At 36.4% G+C, this 6,205-nt stretch overlaps 1 long non-coding RNA gene across 1 annotated transcript; it reads right to left on the bottom strand.

Annotated features, from left to right (window-relative positions):
- Positions 1–4,133: 4,133 nt before the first annotated feature.
- Positions 4,134–5,258, bottom strand: LOC110707916. The gene is made up of 2 exons (XR_002508615.1): positions 5,025–5,258; positions 4,134–4,747 (listed from the first exon to the last, which is right to left on the bottom strand). It is a non-coding gene; the product is annotated as an uncharacterized LOC110707916 (long non-coding RNA).
- Positions 5,259–6,205: the final 947 nt, after the last annotated feature.

Raw genomic sequence — 6,205 nt, 5'->3', positions numbered from 1 at the left:
CACGATCGTGCAGAATGCTAAAAAAAAGAGGTAGTAGCTACTACCTTGGGGAGACGTCATCTGCACGGACGTGCAAACCTAGCTGGGCAGAATGATCTTCAGCTTCTGAACTCCCCTGCACGGATGTGCAAGGTTTGGCACAGTCGTGCAGGGTCTTCATAAGACCGTTTAACTTATCTCTTCAATCTTGCTTCCTCATTAGCTACCATAGCTTCATTTCTTCTTCTCATTGCTTCTAAATTCTTTCCTCACTCGTTGGAGTGTTTCAAAGTCTCTTCCTTGGACCTAAAATATCATAAAAAACACAAACAACCTCGTGAAGCACGTGATACATAAAAATACATTAAAATAGAGCAATCTATACTTATATATTAAAAGCGTTCCTAAAAACGTTTATGTGTCACGTGGCACCCTCGCCATGTCATCTTTCAACTATGAGCATATTCTAATGAAAAATGTCTATCATGAGGTTTGAACTCACAACCACAAAAATATGCATTAGAAGTCTTACCATCTCATCTATTGATTAATCATGCTTTTATACTCAACTTATAAATATATATATAGATCGGAGATCTGAACATTTAATAACTGCAATTCTTAAAAAAAATCAATTCTATTATTTGCTAATAATGCTCATCGAGGTAATGCATACAAGAAAAATTAACTATGGTTATAAATTAATTTTACTTAATTAATTATTTTGATAATAATTATGTCTTTATTTTCATTATATTATAAATTATATACGAAGGACATATTTACATAATTAGTCAATAGTTGTTCCATAAATACTTTATTCATAGGTTTAATAAAAAACTATTATAATTAAACAAATAATGAATAAATAATAATAAAGAATGAACTAATCTATCTATTCAATTACAAGTATTCAAAGTAACGCTCGGTCCAAACTAGTTAGCGAGTTAAAACATTGAGTTATCACAATACCAAGGCTCAAAACCACTCTATTATCATATCAAATACGTAGTAATAAGCTATCAAAAATACTCCTTAATATTTTATTTATGCCGGTCAAGGTATAACGCTTGATAAAAAACGTATAATCCCATGTGAAGATCCAAGCAAATAAGGCATTTAAATGCTATGTACAAATGAAAGCCCATTTTCACAATTTGATAATTTGATGGAGTGCAAAAAAAAATAACTTCTTACAGAGGTTCCAATATCCATCAATTTACGTAATCTGACACTAGTTTAACGGCAAATTCTGCAAAATTTTGTCTGTAATTTTAGGGTAATTCTCTGTTTCTCATAGGTTATGTGTCAAGATTTGAGGCTCTCACTCATGATAAATACGCGGTCCTCACCAGTGAAAAATATCACATTATTTTCCAAAATTTCATTATGAGAAACAAAAGTGTTTCTCATAATGAGGAATTGGAGTTCCCTCGTAATTTTAAGAACTTTTAAGAATCTTATATCATATACATTCTTGTTTTTAGTTGCTTTATTTAATCTGAAGAAGCGAAATTTAAAGGGCAGGTGCCAAAGCCCACCAAGTGTTTGATAAAAGGCCTAAGTGAAAGCAAAATATGGAAGTTACAGTTGGAACGCTAGTAAACAGTTGCTGGGGGAATGCTCGCCCTCTCTCTCGCCACTTCTTCCACCATCAAAGTCATCCAATCCGTCACTGAAGCTAAAAGGGTATCCTCTTCGATCTTCTAATTGTAAGGATATAATCCCCCGTTCTAACTGTCAGATACCTAACAGTCTTAACACTTTCGCAAATTGGTCTTATTTGCTGCAGAAAAGCGAGGCGAAACCATGTCTAGGATGTAAAGGAAAAGGATTCTACGTTTGCAAACTTTGCAAAGGGAATGCTACCATACAATGGTCTCCTTTGTATGATCCTATTCATATTAACCCTTGTCAATCAATGCCCGACTTGTGATGGTCATTGGTTAGTCTTGTTCATTCCTTTAGTAGTTGATCATTTTTCAAAGCTCAAAATTCGTAAACTTTCAGTATTCATGGATATTGTTTGTTTTATTTTATTTCAGCATTCAACGGTGTCTTAACTGTATTGGTAAAGGATACTATTGAGCTCCAATGGCGTAGCTTGCTCCAACTTCTGCAATCCATTCTAGCTAGCTGCATAGTGAGTTAGATGGAATATACTCCATTGTTGTCGTGTCAATATGAATCTAAGCTAAGCATTATCGTGGTATGTTCCTATCAGTTTTCCTAGCTTAGCTGATTGAAGTCTAATAATATCGGCGCCTAATTTGTACTGTAATTGTTTTCTGGTTTGTTTAGTGATGTGCATGAGAACATATTCTGTGTTATATTTCGCAAAGATAATCTAGTGACTTCTATTATTAGTTATATATCAATTAGATTAAATAGAGCTACTTTGTATAGTAGGAAAAACTAATTCAGTTATAATTACTATCATCAAACTTGTTAGTTCTTATAATTTATCATACAAAGTAGAAACAATTGGTGACTTGTGATCCCTGTGCTTTAATTTAATAGATATGCTACATCTCGCACCAAAGTAAAGCTCTTACTGTCAGTAACTCAACGAGGTTTCTGTGATATTTCATCTTGTTGTAGTTTATGTACGTCGTAGAAGTTGAACAACTTGACCCAATGCAAGTGTAGATAGAGTAGGATAGTCTTTTGCTCAACGACCTCATCCCTTCAAGCAAAGAGTTTAGCTAGCCTATTATTTGATTGAGTTATATGTAGTAATTTTACTCATATGGAAATTCAAATAGGTTTAACTTATTTGGTACAAAGGATGTTAGGATGGTACCAAACTCAATAGCATTTACATACGCTAGACCATTTTAGCCAAGAGCTTGAATTGGTGCATCATTCAAAAAGTCCCTCATCAGCATGTTCTGTTCATCGATCATGCTCATCAAATATATACTAATACATATCTCTCATTTGTGTTTCTTTCTATTCCGGTTACTTAGTTTTGATGTATTCAGCTAATATATGACCAAAGAACACGTAATTACATAATAGTGGTATAGAAATTATTAGTAATGAAGCCACAAAACACATATATTTATATGAAGGCCACCAATTGAGTAGGTAATTGATATACGAAGTATTATTTAGATAATTGGATTATTGAAATAGTACATAAGTGCATAGGAAACATGAACACATTGCGTATCAGTGCAGGGAAGTTTTATTTAGTACGTTATACTAGCTAGCTCGTAAGACTGCACCAGCATTATATTAGTTGGGCAATGCTAGCTCAACCCCAAACGACGTTAACTTCGACGGAGCCATACTTTCCGTTCATGGGTTTCTTCTCACTCACACCAGCTTCTTTGACTAGAAACACAACGTTACCGTTTGCAATTTCATCGTCGGGAGAACGGTATCATAATAATTGATGGTGACTCACCATCTCAGAAATCCTGAATCCGCCACTGGTCACAAGAATAGTTCATTAGTACGTACGTACGAGGATTTACACGTCAAGGTTTCAGTTGATCAAATCATTTAAATGTTTGTATAATGCATGGTTGGATCGATAATCCAAATCATGGTTTTAAATTCATGGTCTAAAGTTACTTCCTTGATTTCTCTTGAAGTGTGATTTACTTTCAATTTTTCGTGTATGTAGACTCGTGGTGTATCTTTGTGCTGTTAAGAATTTCTCCCCGAGGTATTTCCTCGGAGTTGAAATTTGCCACTTAATAAACGAAACTCTTCCTTCCCCTAAGTAATGAGAACTAAGGATTTGAACCACGACCTCAACAACATACTACGCATGCATAACCAACTAAGCTATTTTATATTTTCATGAGTTAATAGAGCAATATATATTAATACCTAAGTTGATCCATGGGGCGGGCCAAGGCTCCGGATAAGCCCCTCTTGGATCCGTCTATACCACATACATAGGTCATTTTTTTCCAAAGTATTTCCTTCTAGGAAGCTTATCCATGTTATAATGTTAATTATGTTGATCAATTGGGCTTTATCGTGTTTTATAAAGTTAAGTATTAAGGAAGGCTTTTCAATAGCCCCCGGTAAATTGTACTCCGTAGATTATTTATTGGCAACGAAGCAGCAAAACACATATACGAAGGCCTCCAATTTAGACTTGTTAATCAATATGAGAAACTTGGAATTACCCCCAATTTAGTAGGTAAAAACATATGAAATTACGAAGTATTATTAAGATAATAACATTGAAGTAGTACATGAACGCATAGGAAACGTAAGCACTAGTGCAAGGCAGTTTTATTTAGCTATATTAGCTAGCTTGCTAGTAATTCAAGACCGCACCAGCATTATATTAGTTGAGCAACACAAGCTCAACCCCAAGTGACGTTAACTTCGATGGAGCCATACTTTCCGTTGATGGGTTGCTTCTCTTCCACACCAGGTCCTCTGACTAGAAACGTAACGGTACCGTTTGCAATTTCATCGTCGGGAGAAAGAGTATCATAATCCATCAAGTATGCTGTAATCTCCATTGCATCGGCGGCTTCAGGCACATTCACACTCGGCTGGCTTAAGGGAATGAATTCCCCTGGCCTCACGTCAATGCGTTGACTTTTGAGGCCTATTAAACAGTGAAAATTGGTTACTGATTCCAAAGCGACCAGTTATGCTTCCGTAAACTTGTGCAGGATCTTCTCCATCGCCGTTGATGAGCTTAACACTCAGCGTAGCTTGAACATTGTTACTGAACATCACCTTTGTTGCTGCATATTCTTGAGTGCTGCCATCTTTTGAGTATATTATTCTCCTACATACAAACCACAAATTATCAATTAAAATGAAAAAAACACATGCTTTAGTGTCAAATACTAATTAAGATACCAATAAGACAAGGCCTAGTGGTTAAGACTGAAGGTTTGTGACTCTGTTTACAATATATCATTGTTTCAAATCACACACCCCTATTTGTAACTTGTATTGCCTTTGTAATCCAGTCGGACCAAAAGAAAAAAATACTAAACTATTTAAAATCAGTGAATTGAGCAAGCTAATTAATTAAAGAGATCAATAGCTTAGGCAGTTACCTTAATCAAGTATGACCTTCTTCTGTATGTAATCTGTCTGACTTGCAAACAATAATGACATGCTTGCCCACCTTTATATAGTGGGAGAAGATGTGATGGAGGCAATATTTAATTAATTGATTCGATGATGTGATTCTTTGGGGCCTATATTTAGCTCATCAGAATGTGATTCTTAAGCCTATTCTCAAAACGTTTTGTTCTTTTAAATAAATTATATAATAATTTAAGAGAATTTTTCAGTAGTCTCTTATTCTTTGGATATTTTGCTTGAGGGCCGGATCAATCTTTCTTATTCTTAGATTTCTACTGTAAAAATCATATATCGATACAAGTATACAACGTGCACCCATTGGATATTGTTGCTTGAGGACGACAAATGATTAGCCCCCACATCCGATTCTAACTATCAAATACCTAACATTTTCACCATTATGATTAAAGTCTTATCAAATATTTAGAGGGAGTACCATACTATGGTCTCTTTTGTATGATCCCATTCATCGTCAATGCCCTTTTTGCGATGGTCATTTGGTTGGTCTTGAATTTTTTTTTTTTTTTTACACACGTATTTCACTTTTGCTATGGGGAAAAATTTTAATTTAGTTTTACTACCATAAAAAAACAAGTCTGTTAAAAATTGCTACCACTTAATGGAATCTGTTGGGGTTCCGTTAAGTTTATTCAAAAAATTAAAAAAGAAAAAATTAATTATTTTAAGAAAAAGAAAAACCCAGCCACCACCTTCAACTGCCAGCCATCACCCGTCAGCCACCCTCCCCCTTGCCCTGCCGACACCAAAGCGTCGCCCGGTGCTGGCGACTCCATCCTCTCCTTCTCCCTTTCCTCTACCTACGCAACCTTTCCCCATCCCTTATCCTTTTCTCTCTCGCTGCCCCAACCCCCCATCCCAAACCGGAAACCACCTCCCTCCCCATTTGCCCCACCAAAATTGGCCCCCTTCCCATTCCCCCACCGGAATCGACCCCCCTCCCCTTCCCCTACCCTTTTTGGCCACCCCTAACCCTAAACCACCACCCCGAAACCACCATAAGCGAAACCCTAAAACCCGTTTAGGCTGGTTCGGGCTGGTGCTTTAGGGTTAGAGGTTTTGGTTTTTGGTGCTGGGAGTGGGGCGACTTGTTCAGAGGGAGGAGCAGCAGCAGTAGCGGCGCTTTTTGGAC

Source organism: Chenopodium quinoa, unplaced genomic scaffold (genome assembly GCF_001683475.1).
Source record: "Chenopodium quinoa cultivar QQ74 unplaced genomic scaffold, ASM168347v1, whole genome shotgun sequence".
NCBI lineage: Eukaryota > Viridiplantae > Streptophyta > Magnoliopsida > Caryophyllales > Amaranthaceae > Chenopodium > Chenopodium quinoa.
This window is presented reverse-complemented; position numbering and strand designations above follow the sequence as displayed.